Here is a 25,035-nt window from a genome sequence, read left to right as displayed (position 1 = left end):
TAAAATGACCTTTCCAAAATGGTTGTCCAAAAAATCAGAAAACAAAGGTAGTTACATTATAATTCATAACAGCAAATTTATAGTTATGAAGAAGCAAGGGAAATAATTTGATGCTTGAAAGTTACTACAACAGAATCTGTATTAAAGGACCAAAGCATTTGGAAGATTGAGAACCACTGCTTCATACTATTCCACTAGTACCAATACCAAATGCCCATGTTTGCCAGTATAACATGACATTGTATTTATGATACAGCTAACAATCCCCTTGAAGTTTATGATTATTTTGTCAATTCAGAGTTTTTTTATAATTCATTATAAATTGTAGAGTTGATTTTTGTGGTTTTATAAAGGAGCTGACTGGAATTTTGGTAGAATTGCATTGAATCTCTATATTTTTGTAAAGCAAGCATTGCTACAACTTCATTCTACCAGTTCACAAGCATGGGAGGTCTTTAGCTTCTAATATTTTCTTCATTTTTTTCTTCTCTGTTTTCAAATGTCCATCATATACATCTTTCATCTCCTTAATCAAATTTGTTCTGTGTCCCTAATTTTGCATTTGTTTTTAATGAGATACTTATTTCCTTGTTACTTTCTTTGATAGTTTCTTTCTTGCTTTCTTTCTTGAAACATTTATTATTCCTATATAGAAAAGCTACAGTTCAGGATTTGCACTGATTTGTGCTTTGCTTCTTGCTTTCAGTACAGATGTAAGACCTTTTTTATATAGTCACATTATCTACAAGTAGGGATTCTATAATCTATTCCTTCATTGTATATAACTGGTTACTTTATGCCTTTGTCTAGACTTTTACTGTTCTATGTAAGATAAATATTTTCTGTTGTACCAGCTCTCAGCCTGTAGGTCATGATCCCTTTAGAGGTGGTACATATCAGATATCCTGCATATCAGATATTTAAACTAAAATGTATAACAGTAACAGAATTATAGTTATTAACCAACAACAAAAATAATTTTGTGGCTGGAATCACCACAATATAAAGAACTGAATTAAAGGGTCAATGCATTAGAAAAGTTTAGAATCATTGCTCTCTTGCATAAGAGCAGAGAGAATTGATTTATTTTACTTTACTTTGGGAAGGAAAGTCCCAAAAGAAGGAGGGCATGAGATAGGGGACTTGGAAGTGAAAATGATTAAATATATAAAATTTATATAACAATACAAATGCATGACAGTGTCAAAGTAAATAATTAATTCAAGAGGATATTAACACAGTATAAACAAGCAATATAATTAAACTAGTAAAAAATGTTATTTGTCCCACACCCCAAAGAGGAAAGAAAATTGCTAGCTTTCATTTCTTATGCATTTTATAAGACACAGAAGCTGCAAATTTTCTAACGATTTTGGACTTCCAGGAGACAAACTCAAGAATGCTGAATCTTAATTTGTATAGAGCCACAGGGAAGTTTCCTATCTGTTTTGAACCTTGTTGCAAAATGTGTAAAAATAATACCTCTACCCTAAAACAATTAGCTGGACTAACTGGGGGAATAAAACAAAAGAGTTATTCAGCTTGTGAGTTCTTCTGTTTCCTGTTTCCTGTCACATTTTTAAGAAAGAGAAGAGGGAACAATGACAGACAATTATGAAATACATGTTTGTATAATCTTACCAATTAACAACCACATCTCAAATTCATGACTGTATGTCAATAGATCTTTTATTTATAGAATTTCTTAAAACTATGAACATACTATTTTGCTTTTCATGTAAATATTCAGGTAAGTTAATGTGGAAAGTTCACCCCTGATCTTGGGACTAGAGTTATTTGTTTCAAATACTGAGATGAATAAATTGAAAATCTTGCCCATATTTCCTAAATATAAATATGGCTATCTTCTCTAGTTTCTAAAGCTCAGAAGCCTATCCATTAAAAAAAAAAGAATCTCTGCATCATCCTGTGTCCTTAGCTCATTGGTAAAGTACACAGATTCAGACTCTGGGTTCACTCTGCAGTATTGAATCAATGTATTTATCAATCAAAATTCTCTTTTCATAGGTCTTATTCTCCTTCCTTAAACTTTAAGTATTATATTCTACTTTGAATTTGTCCTTAAAAAGAGATAAATAACCATGTAAACAGTCATAAGAACAATAAAAAGAATACCTGTATTATGTGCAATACTGGAATAAGATAAAGAAGCCTAGAACGCATACTGGTGATCTCACCCCCTGCCATGCCCACATGAAACTTTCCCTTTCTTTGTGGTTGTTATTTGAAGAGTTCAATTAAAACACCATATCCGGGGACTGGAAAGATAGCCCAGAGGATAAAACCACCACTAGCTACTTTTCCAGAGGTCCGAAGCTCAAGCAATCACATGGTGGTTCACAACCATCTATGATGAAGTTTGGTGCCCTCTTCTGGAATATAGACAGAACACTGTATACATGATAAGTAAATGAATAAAAACAAAAATAAAACCAAAATCCAAACAAACAGACAAAACAAAACAAAGCAAAACAGCAACAACAACAAAACACAAACAAAAAAATCTCAGGCACCTTGCAGTCCATGGGAAATATACCCGGTTACTGGTGAGTACTTCTTGGCCTTCTTTGCATCCAAAACCACGTTGGGGATCAGGAGAGTAGTGTGCCTTCATACTGCTTTATATAACTGAAATTAAGTATTCATTACTGATTCTCAATAGGGAAAAATATGACTCCATCTGATTTTGATACCATCCATCTTTGTTTGGGATATACTGCTGAGAATAGACACGATAACCAAGACAAGTCTTATAAAGGACAGCATTTAATTGGGACTGGCTTACAGGATCAGAGGTTCAGTCCATAATCATCAAGGTAAGAGTATAGCATCATCTTGGTAGGCATGGTGCAGGGAAAGCTGAGAGTTCTACATCTTCATCTGAAGGCTGCTAGAGGAAACTTGTTTCTAGGCAACTAGGTTGAGGGTATTTAAGCCCATCCCTACACTGACACACCTACTTCAACAAGGCCACACTGTTGCTTGTAATTTTTTTTTTAAAAAAAAATATATATATATGCTTGCTCTTTCTCTATAGCTCTACCTAAGCTCTCTCAACCTCTTGCAACTAGCCCCACCAGCCTCTAAGGACTGCCCTGGTCTCACACCTAGCTTCCTGTTCTCTGTTTGCTCCTTGCCTGGTACCAGAGATAGCTGGCCATCTCACCAGCTCCTATGGCTGGCTTGCTAAGCTGTCCAACATCCCCTTCCCTCCTTTGAACACCAGTAGTTGCCCCCCCCCTGACTTTTATTGACTACTCCACAGTTAAGCCCTTAATATTTTAAAAGCAGACAAATTACACAACTGCGGAGCTTAGAATTTATTGTCCTAAACTCATCAGCCACCAGATCTAATAGTGATTTGGCATACATGATGATGTCTTCTCTGCTCCACAGCCTGGTCAAAGAACTTTTCTCAATCTAACCTCCTCCTCTTCCTCCTGGGACACAGAAAACCCTCCTCTATATCTTCACCTAGTGATTGGCGTCTGCTGATTTTGTTTACCCAAAAAAATTAGAGAATCTCCCCCATCTTCTTAATAGGTCTTAATAGGATTAGAGAATCCATACCTCTTAATAGATCAATCCTTGAGCCAAGCTTATACAAACCAACACACCATGTTTTGGTATGATAGAATAAATAGATGCTTAGGGAGCAGACTTACTTGATCAACTCTAATTCAAAGGGCAAGTGGGAGGATGCTGCTACACATCCTATAGCTACCATCATATCTGTGTTCTTAGTACCCTCATTCACATGAAATTTCCCATTTCATTATTGTTGCTCTTTGAAAAACTCAATGTCCTTCCCAATATTCCACACTCCCCAGGCCAGTACATTAAGCAATCACAAGATCTTTATCTCACACTCCAAATCATTGGGCAGTCCTAGCATTGATAAATAATGACTGTGATGAGCTAGTTTTTGCTCTATTGTGAATGAATAATGATTTTATAAGTGTTCTGTTTGACAGTTTGTATGGACTTTGAATAGGGCTATAACATTTCTTCAAGGAAATATGAAATATGGAATATCTAAGATTGTTTCTACCTGGACAAAATGCAAGAAGGGATTAAACAATACGAACACTGCAATATTTGAAGGTAAAAAACGGAAGGAACTAAAGAGATTTGGTGTGCCAAGCCTACAATGTGCCTATCTACAATGAAGTAAAATAAGTTAGCTTTTTTTACAACAGATAATAGTGAGTTGTGCTTTCTCTAACTGAGGAGTACCTGGCTACGTTTCACCCCAGGAATATCTGCTACCTGTGGGGTTGCCCCTCTCTAGCAGATGTTCACTACTGCTCTGATTATTCAAACAACAGGGAAAAGTTTTCTTCATCCGGGATCCAGGAATTGTCCATTCTCTCACAGCTCCACTGTTAGATTCAAGTATTGTAATCTACCCATTTGTGGATGTTTACTTCCTTATGTAGTAGCCTGATAGTTAAACCAACTGAAGTTTGCAAAACACAAACAAGCAAAACTTATAAAAGAGTGCTGTTAATTAAATACCCTACCTTTATAATTTGGAAGGTGTGCAGCATGGAAAGTTTCCACTTCTTGATTGCTAGCTTAGCAGTTTACTCTTAAGAGCTTCCTTGAAGTTAGTCTGTGTAACAAACTTCAATACTCTTGAGGAGATCACTGGACATTTAGCTAATTCAATAATGCCCCTTATTAATATTCACTGTTATATTATTTGGTGAGAACTTGATATCCTCTTGATAAAAGAGCTCTCGTCAGTGAGATTCTGAATTTAATGATACAAAATCAATGAGCTGGGTACTGAGGAAAATACCTGGTTTGATAATGACTCCCTAGGTTCTCCTTACCTCTGTTGAAGAGTTCTCTGACTAAAGATGTTTAGAAGAATTCAGCTCAGCCCCAAAGCCTACATGTAAGCCTTTCTGTATTCTCATTGAATATATAACATATAGTTCTAGCAAAAAATAAAAAAATTAAAATTAAAATCATTTAACTTCCAGACTAATCTACACTTATGGCATGAATAGATGTGCCCAGAGCATGCCGCAAATGGACTTGTATGCTCAGAACAGAGAAACCAAAAGGAAAATGGCAGGTGACCAGGACACAGAATAAACTTCTCTGTAAACTGCTAGTCATTAATTTTTCATTATTTGCATAAGATTAGCAAACTTTCCTGGGTAAAAATCTTGGAAGAATTATATGATAGATATATAAAAATATGTCTTCATAGTAATTAACATAAAAGATGCTTTATTTCTTAATACATGGCCTAAATTGCAGAAATATGCCCCCATTAGAAATGGAAACAACATAGTTTACAAGATATAGAATGGAATCTGCATGCTTCTGATAGCATTTCTATAAACTTTATTGTTCTTATTTTCCTAGTGTTGCATGAGGATTCTACTTTAATAAATGAAGACTTCCACTACTTATAGCAGGTAGTGTCTCACAGTGGTATATCTATTGTAGCATGTAAAATACTCAGCACAATGTTTACCTCACAGTTTGCAGTTGGAATTAACAACTTTTAAGTGCTAGAAGATTCCCACTTCACAGATATAGACCATGTTAGTCTGTCTTGGTTATTTACTTTCTGTTTCTCTGTTTACTTAAGCAGACACAGATAACTAGGTACCCATAAAGTGAATGCACAATGAGTGGTGCCAGAGAACTTTAATGCAGTTTATACACCAGGTAATTCTTTAAGGCAGCTACTGCTGGGAGTGGAGAGATGTCTCAACAGTTATAAATATGAAGTGTTCTTTTAGAGGACTCAAGTTTGTTTCCCAGCACCTAGGTAGGGTGGCTCACAGTTATGTGTAATTCTATCTTGAGAGAGTCTGACACCACCTTCTGATCTCTGTGACCACTGAGCTTACATGCACAAAGCCACATTGAGATACGCATAATTTAAAATTATTTAAAAATTAAACCATTCTGTAGACACCATAATTAACACTACTTGAAAGCCACTTTACAACGTTATTTGTATTTTTGCCCATTGACAGGTAGAACTAAAGCAGTCAAGATGCACAGGATGGGGGTTTTGTGGAGTGGTAACTGGGAAGGGGAGCATCATTTGAGATGTAAATGGCAGGAATGATTAATAATAAATAAATAAATAAAAAGAGAAAAAGAAAGAAAGAAAGAAGAAGATGATATTTTTAAAGACATTGGGTTGGTCTTTTGAAATATACTGATGCAATATTAATAATAGAAACCCAGAGCTTATAGCTATATACTCAAATCCAACTCAAAAATATACTCTTGAAGAACTTGAGCAAGACAAACTCTTTCCATGCTTGTCCTTATCATGGTTGTCTGTATCATGCTTGTCCATACATGGAGCATATTATCAATTTTGCAAAGTTCTTTAGAGGACTAATTGAGTTATGACTTGAACTTAGAAAAATCTAGTGATGAATCAGGTAAGAATCGGATACACTTGTTTTCCTATTCCATTCCTGTTGTAGGTAACTTGTGATGATTACATCATTTGATAAGATTATGTCTTTACTTTTGCTTTGCCCAGTATGTTCCAGTTTTAAATTAATAGGTTACCTTTTGCATCACATTAAATATTTTTACTAAATTTCACATTAAATGCTGTCATTATCTTGTACTTCAGTGATGAATATATAAGTATTTTTTTAAGGCCCAAATGGGACCAGGACATTGTTGATTTGTAGTGAATGAAAATAATGCAAACATCAACAAATCCAAAAGTTAGTATAGCACCATCACCAAGGACTAATTATCACGTCCTTTGTCATGATGTAATGTTGCATGGGTCATTTACTTTCACATGTGGATTTAGGTTTATTTTAATATATGGTTATGTTTTCTGCAGCTGACACATCATCCTAAATTGGGCTGAAAATGCAAATACCTTTAACTTGTTCAGAGAAATCAGTACTTACATGCAGGAAAGAAGCACATAAACATGTGAAGATAGAAATTCTGAAACCTTGTTCCACTTAGGCAATTTATTCACTACATTCTGGAAAGGTTCTACAGAAGTCTTTTATTTTACCTAGCTGTTCCCAAGATTAGAGCGCCTTGTGTTAGCCACAGGTGTTAAGACTTTAGGATAACTTCTTTGATGCTTCTAAGAATCCCATTTCTCTGCCTGCTTTCATTTCCCCTGATGTATACTGTATACCTCTAGTTGAAAATCATAGTCCGTTGGGGTTTCTCTTTCGTTTCATTTCTTGTGAGTACTCTAAATTTCTTCTTAAGGAGATTAATGTCACAGCATTGTATTTATCTCCTGCTTTGCTTCTGGTTTATTTATTCAGAGCTTTACTGTTTGTTTAAAGCATGTAGCACTCATTCTTAAGGAGACCAGTTACTCTCATAGAATCCATCTGAGTAAACAATAGGAAGAAATTCTTTAAAGGCTTTTAAAGGCTCTCTTACTGAGATCCACTAAGACGCTTGGTATAGAATGGGGATTGTGAACACTTCACATAAAAACCAGGGTTTATTTTCTGTCTGTTGCCAGTTCGCTGTTTTATTGTTTACTTCAGTGCATGTAGCAGAGTTCCCACCCTGCATACCCTGACTGCCTCCACTTGCATAAAACATGATGCTCTAAGTCGAACAATGCTGGAATATATTATATAAATTTCCTTTTGATACCCAGCATGTTTTCTACTCTAATAGAATCTGAGCAGAATCGCATCTCCTTTCCCTCAGTGTTCCTGTTGTGCTTCATAACTCTCTCTCCAGCAAATCCAATAACCATCTTGAAGGCATTAGAAAGGATGCTTTTCAATGAAGGGTGGAAGTTGCTCAGTGGGGCAGAGCTAAAGATGATCTAGCTTGCAGTTGAAAGGTAGTATAACATAACATGCTCTGGAGGCTTGAGAAACTGTAAACCCAACATTTTTTCACTAAAATTCTTGCAGCCTTTTTAAAATGCAGGGGCACTCCCGAACTGTTCATTTTTCAAACCCGGTCATGAACATTTTTAACTTGTTTGACTTCCTTCCTGTAGAAGATATGACAATGAGATTCACCTCCCATCCACTCTCAAGCATCATACATTTCAACCTTCAATAGTGCCATCTACTTTTCTATCAACTTTCTTTGCAACTAGACAAAGTTAGTTAAGGCCAAGAAGATGAAAGTAGGCCTCTACATTCGGTGTCTTGAAAAGAGTTTGTTATCCTGATATGAAGGGGAAGAATGAAATCAGAGTACTTCAACACTTAGATGTTTCTGTAATGTTTGAGGCCATAAAATACCCATTAATGACAAGGAAAGAAGAATTAAATTCATTACAAGGACCCCAGCATGGATAATGTTCAGATGGCAATCTAATATTGCCTTCAAATAATTTTTGTGACTAATAAGTTAGCAAAACATCCAAAATGTTTAAATTAAGTATATAATTTGTTTTAATTGTTTCTATAACTGGAGTAAAAATTATCTCAGTTACAATTATGATTCATTTCTAAATATCATTAACCTTAAATAAAGGCATATACTCCTCGGTTGCCTTCCTTTCCAACTAGAAAAATTAAGACCTATAAACCTTACATAAAAAATAGATGAAATCATCATCCTGTCCTCAAGCTGCACTACAGAGCAATCATGATTAAAAAAAAACTGCATGGTATTGGTACAGTGACAGGCATGTACATCAGTGGAATAGATTTGAAGACTCAGAAATGAACCCATACACCGATGGCCACTTGATCTTTTAGAAAGGAGCTAAAACCATCCAGTGGGAAAAAAAGAGAACATTTTCAACAAATGGTGCTGATTCAATTGGTGGTTAGAATGTAGAAGAGTGCCTAAAATTAAAAACTCAGGCAACAGCAGGTACAGGTGAGGATATGGAGAATGAGGAGCACTCCTCCATTGCTGGTGGGATTGCAAGCTGTTACAACCATTCTGGAAATCAGTTTGGCAGTTACTCCGAAAATTGGACATAGTACTATCTGAGGACCCAGCTATAACCCTCCTGGACATATACCCAGAAGATTCTCCAACATGTAATAAGGACACATGCTCCACTATGTTCATAGCAGCATTATTTATAATAGTCAGAAGCTGGAAAGAATGCAGATGTCCTTCAACAGAGGAATCGATATAGAAAATGTGATATATTTACACAAGGGAATACTACTCATCTACTAAAAACAATGAATTAATGAAATTGTTAGGCAAATGAGTGGAACTGGAAAATACCATCCTGAGTGTTGTAACCCAATCACAAAAGAACAGACATGGTATGCACTCACTGATAGGTGGGTAGCCCTGAAGCCTGGAATACCCAAGGTATAATTCACTGACCACATGAAGCTCAAGAAGGGAGACCAAGTCTGGATACTCTGGTCCTTCTTAGAAGGGAACAAAATACCCATCAGAGGACATAGAGAGACAAAGTGTGGAGTAGAGACTGAAGGAAAGGTCATCCAGAGACTGCCCATCTGGTGATCCATCCCATATACAGTTAGCAAACCCAGACTCTATTGTGGATTAAAGCAAGTGTTTGCTGACAGGTGCCTGATATAGCTGTTTCCTGGAAGGCCCTGTCAGTGCCTGACAAATAAAGAGGTGGATGCTCTCCGCTAACTATTGGATTGAGTATGGGATCTCCAATGTAGAAGCTAGAGACAGGACCCAAGGAGCTGAAGGAGGAACAACAACATGAATGATCAAGTATACCCAGAGCTCCTGGGGACTAAACCACCAACCAAAGAGTACACATGGAGGGACCCATGGCCCCAGCTGCATATGTATCAGAGGATGACCTTGCTCAACATCAATGAGAGGACAGTCCCTTGGACCTGTGAAGGCTCATTGCCCCAGTGTAGTAGAAAGCCAGGACAGGGAAGAAAGATTGGGTGTGTTGGTGAGCAGAGGGAGGGATGATATGATAGGAGGTTTTCAGAGGGGAAATGAGGAAAGGGAATAACATTTGAAATGTAAATAAAGAAAACATCCAAGGAAAAAATTGAGGACATTTTGGCTTTGAAAAAAAACACTATAAATACCATGGATTGATGTCAGACCTAGAAATTTCAATCATTAAATCCAGTTTTATGGAAAAGTACATATTAGAATAGCTTTAGACCAATGTAGCCTCTGGTGTCTTCACTCCTTATATGATGTCTGAGAAACCAAAATAACAGTTTAACAGTAAGTATGAAATTATAACAACTTCTTGTAGTCTGAAGAGTTTATCTCATTCATAGCATACCATAGACTTTCTGAATATTGTCTATAGTGAGGTAGGATGTAAAGTTCACATTGGGGTGTTCCTGAGCTATTCATTCTCTTCATCTTTTTGAGGCACTGTAGTGTGCCAAAAGATAAAGCTCCTAAAAGTTTTTTGATTCTCATTTTTCTCCTGAGTATGAGATCACGCATAATTGGGTCAATAGCACATCATGGAGCTTTTAGACAAATTCTAATTGTGTTTTTTTAAGAGAAGAACAATGTCCTTCATTGTTTTTCTTTTGTGTGTTAAAATGAATGCAAATGACATCATCTACATTTCCAGATTATGTTCGTAAAAATATAATCTGTCTATAAGGAAGCACTTTTTTTCAAATGCTTTATGATATTCTTTTGTGGATTAGCACTGATGTTACTTCATTTAGTACAAGGCTCTGTCCTGTAGTCACCACACTGTCTGCTACACCCACTGTACTTGCTTAGGTTATGTATTTGAAAACTTGTTAGATGAATTTTCTTTTTTTAATTGAAAGTAGATTATCATCTCATGTAATACATCCCAACCAATATTTACGTTCCTATCACACCTCCAACCTCCCCCTACCCTTTCCCCAGATCCATTAAGATCATTCCTCACTCTCCAATTGACTCTACAGATATTTATGTTGTAAGATGGAGATATAAAATCATTGGAGGGATTGGGATAAAGAAGATGACATCCAAAGCCTCTTTAATCTTGATTACTGTATTATTATATGACAAGCCAAGTTGTTTTGAGACTTTGATGTATTACTTGACAAATCACTGGTTGAGATGGCTTTGAGCTGTTCTTTGGAGTCACTAAAAGAAGCAACTCCTCACCTGTCCTAACAGATCAGAGATGAAAACATTGATAGTTTTAAACTGGCAGTTGCAGGTGGACCCTTCCCCAAACTCTGACTAAACGTAGTCTACCTAGTGCTTAAGCAAGCATTCCTCAAGGCATGTTTGCAAATGAGTTTATAAAGCACGAACCTTGAATCTATCAGCTCTCACAGAGGTAATCAATATATTCCAAGCTGATCTCACAAAAGTTTTGCCTTTAGGAAGTTTAATTCATTTCAAATCATGGCAATGAAAAAAATGAGCAGTGAAGACAAATTTGACCAAATAAGAAAGGTGAATGATGTTTTACACTATACCAGTCCCATTTTATTTTTTTTCTTTTATCTGAACAAGATATCCTACTGAATAGATTGACCATGAAAGTTAATTGGACAGCGGGTTAGTGGGTGTGTCAAGGTAGTTAAGAACACACGGGACAGCTGCAAGAGGCACTGTTATTCATTAACCTAGCTCTCTAACAAAATATTTATTCTAAAATGGGAATGGGAAGCCAGGAAAATGACTTGGTAGGAAATCTAGTGGATAAATTTTCTTTTAATGGTGTTTATATCTGGATATAATCACTTCTCCTAGGTAGGGTGTTTGCCCCGGAAAAAAAAAAGTCCCCAGGTGTCTTTAAAGGATGGATATCAAATGTCATTTCCCTTTTAGAATCTGGCACAGTAATGGCATCAACAATTCCCGGGAGTATAGTTCTTATTTTTATGCACCTGAAATAGAATCCAGGTCTATCATACACTGAAAGACAGCCTAGCTCCTTGGTTGGTCCCAAGGGAAATATGCAGAGTGGCAGAAATGGAAATGTGCTATCCTGGGAACCCTGCAGCATTACAGACTGCATCAGTAGCATGTGTTTGCATAAGTGATACATCAGTATGTATTCTTCCTTAAAAATGCAGTTTCTGTAAATAAGTATCCACTGCCTTTAAAACTCAAAGACAGCATCTGCAAAGGAATGATAGGATGGACTAAGAAGCGATTTTAATGGAAAGAAGACATTTTAAGAACTCATTAAAGCTGTTTTTTTCTAGAAATGGGAACCAGAGTTAACGTGATCCAGATAGGATAATTGTGCATAAGCACCCAGAAAGACAGACTTCATTCCATCATAGGCAAAGGTTAAGAAGAGGTAAGTTGTCCTAATTTCCTTTGTATCTTACTCAGATCACTGCTGAATTTGTGAAAGCAGAGATTTAATCCATATGCAGTTGATTTAACTTGAAACCTCCATGGACATAAATCAAAATAGAATAGGAGGACTTCATGGGTATTACTAAAGAGATGAGATATGGATGAAGAGAAGGTAGAATTAAGACACAAAATATTTATGCTAGAGGGCACAATGCCGGACACCTACAATGGGAATTACACTTTACTCAACTATGTCTCTCTCTTCCTTTGTTAAATAAGTCATTGGAATGACAGCTTTCCAACATCCTGTCTGACTCAGAATGTGAGTTTTCACAAGTGATCTCCTACCTTCCCTGTATTCATGTCTATACTAAAGTAATAGCATGGCAGATTATATATATCAATTAAAGAATAACAAATGCATAAATTTATGCTTGTTTTTACAAATTTAGACCTTTATAATTTACAATAAGAAGTGCCTACTTTCAAAGTCATGATGTAGAATTGGTATGCACTGTGTTTATGACACAGACATTTCTTACAGTTGTACAATTTCATTAATAAATTCCTAAGCTTCCAACTTTGTCCATAAATTGCCCAAGGTTAGCAGAACATGACCAGAATTGAAGATAGGAATACATTATCAGTGGTACTATGTATGAGGTGAGCCACAATAATTTTCTCACTTATTTTCCAAGTCACAATTATTCATGCTGGCTTATTTTCAGAGAATATGGCATTGATTAAATATTCTGTGACTGACAGGTCCTCCAGGTTCCATACAGTTATATTACAACAGATACTATATCATGTTACAATGCTATCATATTTGGGTAAAAATATCTAAAATAACACAAAATTACATGAGAAATAATATTTCACCATAAGGAAATGACAGTTATCATTACATTAAATCACCACATTTTTATTAAGTAGTTTTAGTTCCTCATTGTCTGTATTCTTAGAAGAATGAGCCTAAATAGAGAGTATGAATAAAAGAGTTTAAAGCACAATGTAGCTCCTGCCAGACTCCATTAATTAGGGAGACCTTGTATCAAAAAAGTAATACTTACAAAGTAAGCATAAAAAAAAAATCAAATTGAAAATCTTGTGTGTAATCTCAAGAGCAGGAAGTAAATAATGATAAGATTCTTTGAGGTTTCTTTGCCAGAAACTTTGAGGTTTCTTCTATTGCTAGAGACATTCAAGAGTGTTTGTCTTTAGCAAATGAACTTTATCCCCACTGAACAATTCACAGAGTCATTTTACAAAACATGTGCTAAGAAAGTTATTGAAATTTTCAAACAGCATTCATAGTACAGTGGGGGCAAAGTATGATGCAAAATGTTCAAGTCACTCATCCTCTAGAGGTAAAAAGTAATTTTGTAAGTGCACCTATCAGGATGTAGAATGCTAATCAGGAAGGTTACCTAAGAAACTGTTATTTATGAAGTTTTAGACCATTTGTCCTAAATAACAACTCATGGACTTACATTCACCCTGAATCTAAGACTAGGTACTGGAAAACTTTCTTGGAGCTAAAGAATGACACTTCTAGGATGTAAGTCTAGGCTTGAAATAAGATTTTTCTCTATGTCAATGAGTCTTGACATGACTTCCAAGCCCAAGCTGTGTCATATTACTGAATGTAAGGTTTCTAAAAATAATTGACAACGTGAAAATATTTCTGAATGTACAAAAACCAGGACTTAATTCAAAGTGAGACTCAAAATAAATAAGAGTATTACTTATAATGCTTGTCTCTTCCGTGTCATACTTCAATATAGACTTGTGTGCTAGGTAGTTTTATGTCAACATAACACAAACTAGAGTTCACATGGAAAGAGAACTTCAATTGAGAAAATGCTCTTAACATATTGGCTTGTGGGCAAGCCTCTGGTTCATTTCATGAATAATTTGACTGCTGTAGGTGGACCTAGCTCATTTTGAGTGGTGTCCCTCCTTAATGATCCTAGGTGCTATAAGAAATCATGGTGAACAAGCCATGAAGAGAAAGCCTATATGCAGCACTCTGCCATAGCCTCTAAAATCTGCTCCAAGCCTCCAAGTTACTTCTTTGTTTGAATTTTTTCTCTGAATTCACTCCCTGATAGACTGTGCTATAGAACTGTAACATGACACAAATCCTTTCTCACAAGGCATAGTATTGTGGTCATGGTGTTTCATCACATCAAAGGAAACATAACTAATATTCCTTAGTTTGGACATACTGCACTCCTCACTCTGCATCTACTGTGAAGCCACCTAATCCCAATTAGGTTGTTGACTATATACCTTGACTCAGACTTGAAATTATTGTTTGTCATGAACTGTCATTCTTTTTTTATTATACATACAGAGATTTCAGTTTAAACACCAAAGACACTTCATATTTTTCTACCCTCATTCTTATGCATGTATTTAGTGTATCTTTGGATTGTATTGAGTAGACAACAAACATATCCATCTAATTAATGTGAACATTTATTTTGATCATTAGTAAAATTTATGTGTGATTTGTATCAGCAAATGTTTTACACACCCACAAATCTGGGCCACATGAAATTTTCTAGAGTGATAAGTAGTTCGACCTGAAGAAATGATAAGAAGACTTGGTAATGTCAGTGAGGTGATTCAGAAAGTAAAAGCATGTTTCACACAAGCCTGCCAACCTAGGCATGGTTGCTGAAAACCAATCTTTGAATGAAAACAGATGCAGAGTCTTACAGCTGTCATGGCAACACTCCAACAGTGAGATGGAAAATACAGGGGAATCACCTGGAAGCTCATGGCACAGGTAGCCTAAAGTATACAACATGGAAGAAAACCAAAAATCCCCTTTTCGACAAAGTGAAGTTTGAAAATTGCCTCTGCAAAATTGTTCCCTAATGTCCACACAGACATGAGGACATGCATGTGCCAGATTAGCATGTGTACACACAAACATACACACACATTTTTAATAACTCAATTAGGATCCTATATGTACTTAGTTTTTATGCATCCTTCAGAGAAGACTTGATCTATCAGTTTCTACATCCCCAGATAGGGTCTCCATTGGGAACAATTTCATAGCGAGTCAACACAGATGAATTTGTCCTTTGTTATTTGTGGACTAGATAGACTGTATTGATTCCTGGGACAATTAAGTTGTTAGCAGAAAAACAGAGCAGATTTCAACCAACTCAGTCTGTATAGGCTTCTTCAATATAATTCAGAAAGAATCACCCAGTTCTACTTTCCCGGAGTGAAATATTTTGCCTCATTTTCTCTAGTAGCCTCAGATCTTCCAGCCACTGTCCTACAGGAAGAGCTATTGCTGATAGGGCTTAGAAAGAGTTGACAATATACACTGGGCCATGCTTCAGAAGGCAGGTTTATTCCTCTGTAAATGAAGAATCCCGCTTTCTGATTATTGCAGTTCTTTTTCAGCCTCTGGTAGGTTCTGTCTTCAGGGCAAATTGCTTGTCTTATATCTTTCCTTTCAAGGAAATTGGTTGGTTGTATAAGCAGATCAAGAAGTTTTCTTTTATTATAATATTCAACTTGTTCTTTAAAGAACGTTACAGACTGCAGATTATGTAGTCCTGATGCTTAATGGCGCCATATTTCTCGATCCCTATACATTATATCACAACTCTAATATTTCATCTTTTTATCCCCAGAGAACAAACTGGTTCTTTTCTTATCGCTGGTCTTTTAAGATTTATTTTCTTCTTATTTATGGTTATGGTCTATGTGTGTAGATGCCATATATGTTCAGGTGGCCAGGGAAGCCTATATATCATGCCCACCTGGAGCTGGGGACACAGGTGATTCATGGGGACATGAGGAATCCCTCCAATGCTGGTAACTGAGCTAATATTTTTTGGAAGAATAGCAAGTGATCTTAACTACTAAGCCATCTGTACAACCCCACTTCTGTAACTCACAAGCAAGAAAGTAACCTTCTTTCATCAAACCCAAAAGAAGATAACCACACAAGTATAAAATTAACATCAAAAATGATAGGAAGCAATAACGACTACTCCTTAATATCTCTTAACATCAATGGACTCAATTCCCCAATAAAAAGACAGGCGAATAGACTGGATGCGTAAACAGGACCCTACATTTTGCTGCATAAAGGAAACACACCTCAGTGTCAAAGACAAAAGCTACCTTAGAGTAAAAGGTTGGAAGACAATTATACAAGCAAATGGTCTCAGGAAACAAGCCAGAGTTGCCATTCTAATATCAGATAAAATTGACTTTCAACCTAATTTCATCAAAAGAGACATAGAAGGACACTTCTTGCTGGTCAAAGGAAAAATCCAGAAAGAACTCTCAATCCTGAACATCTATGCTCCAAATGCAAGGGCACCCTTATTCATAAAAGAATCTTTACTAAAGCTCAAAGCACCTAACATTGCACCTAACACAATAATTGTGGGTGACTTCAACACCCCCACTCTCTTCAATGGACTGATCAGGAAAACAGAAACTAAACAGGCAAACAGTGAAACTAATTGAAGCTTTGGACCAATTGGATTTAACAGATATATACATAGAACTTTTCATCCCCAAAGCAAAAGAATATACCTTTTTCTCAGCACCTCATGGTACCTTCTCCAAAATTGATCATATAATTTGTCACAAAACAGACCTCAACAAATATAAGAAGATTTAAATAATCCCAGGCCTCCTATCAGATCACTATGGAGTAAAAGTTGTCTTTAACAACAACAAAAACAACAGAAAGCCCACATACACATGGAAACTGAACAATACTCTACTCAATGATACCTTGGTCAAGGAAGAAATAAATAAAGAAATTAAGGACTTTTTAGAATTTAACAAAAATGAAGGCACAACATACCCAAATTTTTGGGACACACTGAAAGCAGTGCTAAGAGGAAAACTCATAGCTTTGAGTGCTTCCAAAAAGAAATTGGAGAGAGCATACACTAGAGGCTTAACAGCACAACTGAAAGCCCTAGAACAAAAAGAAGCTAATTCACTCAGGAGGACAAGAAGACAGGAAATCATCAAACTCAGGGCTGAAATTAATAAAGTAGAAACTAAGAGAACCATACAAAGAATCAACAAAACCAGGAGCTGGTTCTTTGAAAAAATGAACAAGATAGATATAGCCTTAGCCAGTCTGTGCTCTTCATACTCAAGTATCCCACATTCAATGCCATGCAATAAGAAGACTTTCCATCTATCTCACTTGACTCTGACTACTTCTGAGGCTCAGCAATATAGTCTTTCCTTTCTGATTTCCAGATAATTTAAATCAGATATTGGCAAAAGCTAAGATCATACCTAAGACTTTTCACACTTACATGTCAGGTTCTTGAGATAGGAAAGTTAATCATCTCTGGACTGAATCAGAGAGTTATGCAGGGTACTTCTTGTGGTGGTTTGAATAGGGTTGGCTCATGAGAAATGACACTAATAGAGGTGTAGGGCCTTTTTAAAAATAGATGTGGCCTTCTTGCAGAAAGAGTGTCACTTTGTAGGCTTTGGGGGCTTCTAGTGCTCAAGCTCTTCATAGTGTGGAAGAGACATCCTCCTGGCTGCATGTGGGGAGCCAATTCTTCCTTGCTGCCTTTAGATAAAGGGGTCAAATACTCAGTTACTTCTCTAGCACTGTGTCTGGCTGAATGCTGTAATGCTTCCTGTCATGCTAATAGTCAGAACGTCTGAAATTGTAAGCCAGTCCCAATGAAATGTTGTCATTTAAAAGAATTGCCTTGATCATTGTGTCTCTTCACAGCAGTAGAAACCCTCAGACACTTCTATAGCATGGAAGCTTTGGCCAAGTCCTATACCCCACATGGGATGAATGAATCTGGAGGTACTTGCATTGGGCACCTTATGTGATTCAGCCTCTAAAGGCAGTTTGGCATTCATCACATCTGTTCCATGGAAGCCAGTTACTAAGGCCACATTGTCTCAAAAGATATAAACTAGTCTCAACCTTTATAAGAAAGAATTCCAAAAATAAGGGATGACTATTTCATTTGAATTCAGATATGTGTGATTCCATATCTTCTTTCAACTATGGTTCTTATAACTTTCCAGGCCACACTGAAAAGTACATAAAGATTATTTGTCCACTTAGCCACTTTTCCTTACAAAACCAACCAAAGTTAGACATCCAGCTAAAAATGATGTTTTCAGGGCATCTTCATCTGTCATAAATGTTCAATGAACATTTTTGACTATTAGAATCTCCAAGAATTGCATTATGAAAAAATCAACCATGACATTACAAACTTACTGTGTTTAAAAAACTCTCCATTCCTAATACATTCATAAATTTGACCAAACCCACCCCAAAGTGTCTTCTATAAACCCCTATTTTACATTTATAATTGTATATTATTCTCAACATGATATTTATTTCCTCCTGTTGACCAGGCTTATATTCAAAGATTTAAATTTGTTTTTTTTTTCATCTAATATTCCCTCATGGACAGAATTTCTTAAAATTCAAGAAATACCATTCCTTCTGACAAGAAACTCTTAATTATATCACAAATGTGATCAAGATTCCCTTCAAAGAATCATTCTTTCTACAACCTATCTGCTAAGGGCTCATGGCTCTGAGATCATTGAGATACCAGACACTTTGCTGAATTTTGATATTTGCTGCAGTACTTGCTGAACCATGAATTTCTGTGAAAGATGGATAAAGCAATGATTGAATTTCTTTCTTATTTGAAACTTCTCATATATCTCAGTGTGGCTTTGCATATATTTGCAGATGTTTCCACAATCTTTCATTCACTATGAAAATGAAGCCCAATACCCATACCATAAATTAAACACAATTTATCTTTCTTTCATTTTGTATAATTAATAACAACCTGGCTAAATTATACCTTTATAATTTTCCCACTTTTATCCTATTGCTAATTTATTAAAGTCTTGAGGTTTTTAACCTTTGAAAATTTTACCATGAACATTATGGATCCACAAAACTTTGTGCCAGATGTCTCTGCATCAAGAGCAGGATTTTAGCTAGGAACCCGGAGCCACATCTCTGAATAAATGCTTATAGTTTGGTTAATGCAGGTGAATACTCACTGCTTCATCAATGAAATAAAAAATAATTTATCAAAACCCAACATACGGGGCTTTTTGAATTGATCAGTAGTGTCTATGAGTTTGTTAAATCAGTTCACTTATTAGATCTACATGACTTTTATCAATATAATTTCAAGATTTCTGGATATAATAAATGACTTATGGGTGGAGGTATGTTGGGTATGTGCATGAATATGTGCATCTGGGTGCAGATGCCAAGAAAGGTGAAAATAGGGTAGCCCGTTTGTCTTCTACCTGATGTAAATGATAGGATTTGAACACCATACCTCTAGAGAAACAGCAAATGCTCATAACTAATGAGCCATTTCTCCAATGCCTCAATATTAAGAATTAAACACCAAAAAGATTAAAAATTATATTTTAAGCTTCTTGTCTGTACCTCCCCAGGGGTAGATTGGCATGCTGTCCTTCTCTCTCGCCCACAGTCTGAAGGTCTCTCAGGAGATCTGATGTAATCAGTATCAGAAGTAAATACCCCCACAGTTTGCTGCTTTCTCAGGAGACCTACCAAAACCAGGGGCAAAGGTCACAGAATGGCCAAGTCAGGGACACAGGAGAACTACTCTAAACAGAGACAGAGATGGCCTCCTCTAACCAAGGAAAAATGACACTCCCCACCCCCAAAAAACAAGGCATCACACTGCCTGACTCCCAGGAGGCCTGATCTAACTCATGTCACAGAGCTCTAGTTGCCTCCACAGAGACATACTATGGAAGAGACATCCAGGCCCATTAACACCAGAGATAACCAGATGGTGAGAGCCAAGCACAAGAATATAAGCAACGAAATCCAATGTACTTTGACACCATCTCTGACCACAGCAAGCCCTGGATAACCTAACACACCTGAAAAACACATTGCTAACCTAAAATTCAATCTCATGAAAATAATAAAGGCATTTAAGAAGGATATAAATAATGTACTTAAGGAAATAGAGGAAATCACAGGCAAATAGGTAGAAGCCCTTAAAGAGGAAATAAATCCCTTGAAGAAAAACTAGAAAATACAATCAGACAGGTGAATAAATTGATTGAAGCAGTCCAACACCTAAAAATGGAAATAGAAAAGGTAAAGAAATAACAAACCAAGGCAACCCTGGAGATTCAAAACTTAGGAAAAAGAAAAAGAGCTACAGGTGCAAGCATCAACAACAGAATACAAAAGATAGAAAATAAGAGTCTTATGTTTAGAAGATACCATTGAAGATATAGACATAGTGGTCAAAAAAAATTAAAAGGGTAAAAAGTTCCCAACCCAAAATATACAGGGATTTCAGGGCACAATAAAAAGCCCAAGCCTATGAATAACAAGAATAGAAGACGGTGAGGAGGTTTAGGTCAAAGGGTCAGAAAACATCTTCAACAAAATCATAAATGAAAATGTCCCTAATCTAAAATAAGAGATGGCTACCAACATACAAGAAGCCTACAGAATACCAAATATACTGGACCAGAAAACAAAATTATCTCATTGTATAATAGTCAAAACACTGTATGCACAGAATAAAGAAAAAAAAATGTTAAAAGCACTAAGGGATAAAGGCCACGCAACATATAAAGGCAGACTTATAAGAATTACACCAGACCTCTTAACACTAAAAGCCAGATATCATACAGATATCATACAGAGCCTAACAGACAACAGATGCCAGCCCAGACAGCTACTACACTCAGTATAATTCTCATGTACCATAGATGAAGAAACCAAGATATTACATGAAACAACCAAATTTGAAGAATATATCTATCTACTAATCTAGCCACACAGATTAGAATGAAAAGACAAAAAGAGCAACTACACCCAAAAGAAACACAAGAGATTAATAATATCACAACAAACACAACAAAAGAGAATCATACACATAATACCACCTCAAACAACAAAAATAACAGGAAACAACCAAGGTCTATAATATCTCTCAACATCAATCACTCGATTCTCCAATAAAAACTCTAAGGCTAACATACTGGATACTCAAGCAAGTTCCAGAATTTTGTAGCATATAGGAAACACACCTCAGTGATAGAGACAGATACTAGGTCAGAGTGAAAGGCTGGAAAAAAGGTTTCCAAGCATATGGTCCCAAGAAACAAGCTGGAGTAGCCATTCTAATATCCAAGAAAATAGACTTTTAAACAAAAGTTATCAAATGAGATGGAGAAGGACAGTTCATACTCATCTAAGGAAAAACCCATCAGGATAAATTCTCAATTGTGAATATCTATACTCCAAATGCAAAATCAACCACATTCCTAAAAGAATCTTTACTAAGGCCCAAAACACATTAAAACTTACACATATTCATTTTGAAGTGAGAGACTTTAGCACCATACTCTCACAAAGGAACAGGTGATTGAAACAGAACTAAACAGAGACACGGTGGAACTAATCGAAGTTACAAACCAAATGGATTTAACAGATATATACAGAACATTTCATCCTAAAACAAAAGACTCTCAGCAGCTCATGGTACCTTCTACAAAGATGACCATATAATCGGTTACAAAACAAGCCTTAACAGATACAACAATATTGAAAAATCCCATGCATCCTGTCAGATCATAACATACTAAGTCTAGGCTTTGATAACAACAAATATGAGAGAAATCCCACATACACATGGAAACTGAAAAGCTCTCTACTCAATGATAACTTTGTCAGAGAAGAAATAAAGACAGAAATTAAAGACTTTCTAGAATTGAATGAAAATGAAGACACAGCATACCCAAATTTTTGGGAAACAATAAAAGAAAGAAGAAGAAAGAAAGAAAATTCATAGCACTAAGTTCTCTCATAATGAAATTGGATAGAACCTTCAATACGATTTAACACTATACCTGAAAGCTCTAGAACATAAAGTAGCAAACATACCCAAGAGGAGTAGATGGACAGAAATAAACAAACTCAGTGAAGAAGAAATGAAATAATTAGAAACAAAGAATGATACAAGGAATCAACAAACCAACAGCTGCTTCTTTGATTAAATTAACAAGGAAGATAAACCATTAGCAAAACTAACTAAAGGACACATAGCCAGTATCCAAATTAACAAACTCAGAAATGAGAAGGGAAATATAACAATAGAAACTGAGGAAATTAAATAAAAAAATCATCAGATCTTACTACACAACCCTATACCCAACAAATTGGAAAATATACCCACGTTAAATCAAGACTGGGTAACTCAGCTAAACTTCCATAACCACCAAAGACATAGAAGTAGTCATTAAAAACCTCTCAACCAAATTAAAAGAAAAAGACCAGGGGTAGATTCATTTATTGTTTTTTTTTAATTTATTTTTGTTTTGTTTTGCTTTTTTAACTTTCAAAACCAATTTTATTTTATTTTTAACTAGGCATAAAATAGTAAGTTTATTGTCATTATATTAAACATGTTTTCTACCCCCAAAATAAACAAATGTTAACTTTATTGACTTATAACTAATTAAATATTCAATTATATATTCACAAAAATAAGAATCTGCAGATTTGATGAAATTATTTTCCTTTGTTTCTTTTCTTTTTTTCTTTCTTTTTTGCCTGCCAAATTTAAAAAAAAATGGTAGATGCATTTAGTACAGAATTCTACCAGACCTTCAAAGAAGAGCTACTACCAATACTCTTCAAACTACACATTCCATGAAGCTACAGTAACTCTGATACTAAACCACACAAAGACCCAACAAAGAAAGAAAACATTAGAATAATTTTACATTTGAATAGTCATGCAAAAATAGTCAATAAAATACTCACAAACTGAATCTAAGAAAACATCAAAACAATCATTCTGCTAGGTCAGGTAGGCTTTATCCCAGGGATGCTGGGATGGCTCAATATATGGAAATCCATCAATGTAATATATATATATATTATGTATATATATATATATGTTATAAAATTAATTACACATTATAATTTATAAAATAATTTACAAGTATTAACTATTTATAAATATATTTATATATGCATATATATAAAAACTTGAAGAGAAAAAAAGAAACATGATCATCTCACTAGATGCTGAAAAAGCCTTTGAAAAAACACAAAACCCCTTAATGTAAAGACCAAGAATTCAAAGCACTTACATAAACATAATAAACACAATATAGAGCTTACAAACAGCCTACATCAAATTAAATGGAGAGAAAGTTTAGACAATCCCACTAAAATAAAGGAAAAGTCAATAATGACCACTCTCTCCTTATGTGTTTGATATAGGACTTAAATTTCTAGAAAGAGCAATCTGACATCAAAAGGGGGTCAAAGAGTTTCAAATTGGGAATGAAGAAATCAAGGTATCACATTTTTGGATGATATGATAGTATATATAAGTGCTTTCCAAAATTTGACCAGAGAACTTCTACGGCTTCATCAATATGGCTGGATATGAAATTAACTTAATCAAATAAGTAGCCTTCCTTTATACAAATGAAAAATGGGCTAAGAAAGAAAAAGGGGAACAACACCCTTCACAATACCCACAAATAATATAAAATATTTTGGTGTAACTCTCACCAAACAAATAAGAGATCTAACAAGAACTTCATGTCTCTAATTCAAGAAGTCAAGGAAGATCTCAGAAGATGGAAAGAACTCCCATGCTCATGTTTTGGTAGGATAATATAGTAAAAATTGTGAATCCTAACAAGAGTAATCTATATATTATAATAACCATCAAAATTCAAATACAATTCTTCATAGATATGGATATAACATAATCATCTTTATGTGGAAAAACAAAAAAAAAAAAACCCAACAATTCTCAGCAATAAAAGTTCTGGAGGAATCATCATGCCTGACCTAAAGCTGAACTACAGAGCAATAGTTCTAAAACAAAGCAAAAGAAAAACAAAAACAAAAAACAAACAAAAATTCTTCATAGTTTTGGTACAGAGAAAGGCAGGTTGGTCAATGAAATTGAATTGAAGACCCAGAAATAAACCCACACACCTATGGACAGATGATCTTTGACAAAGAAGCTAAAATCATACAGTGGAATAAAGAAAGGATCTTTAACCAAATGGTGTTGGTCTAACTGTCACTCTGCAGATAGAATAATGCAAACTGATACATATATATCTCCTTGTACAACGCTCAAGTCTAAGTAGATCAAAGATCACCAAATAATACCAGACACACTGAATCTAGTAGAAGAGAAAATGCAAAATATCCTGGAACACATTGACACAGGGACAATTTTCTGAACAAAACACCAATGACTGAAAGCAAACATGAGCTGGTTTGTGGTACCTGGCACATGTGTCTCCAAGGACTGCCTTGTCTGGCCTCAGTGAGAGAGGATGCATTTGGTTCTGTAGAGACTTGATGGCCCAGGGAAGACTGATGCTGCTGTGGTGAGGTTGATATAAGGAGTGAGGGTGGGGGAGGCAAGAGGAAAGGAAGTACAGAGTGGGGAATTCACAAAGATGGGACAGGGAGGGGGCATCTTTTGAAATGTAAATATTCAAAACAATTTAATAAAAAATAGTGAAAAAAGGACGAGGTAGGAATGCATGATGGCCAAATTTGCATAAGACGAACATTAATTTTTCGTGATTTAGTCCTCAACTCTGTCTGTCAAGTGGCTTCCCCACACCAAAGAAATAGCTATCATATTATACACTAGATAGAAAAAAATCCAAAACTAAAATCTGTATCCTTCTGAAAAACAAGACATTATATTGAAATCAAAATAAAGTCCACAGTCCTGT

Source organism: Apodemus sylvaticus, chromosome 3, assembly GCF_947179515.1.
Source record: "Apodemus sylvaticus chromosome 3, mApoSyl1.1, whole genome shotgun sequence".
NCBI lineage: Eukaryota > Metazoa > Chordata > Mammalia > Rodentia > Muridae > Apodemus > Apodemus sylvaticus.
The sequence above is the reverse complement of the archived record's forward strand: the minus strand, read 5'-3'. Positions refer to the sequence as shown.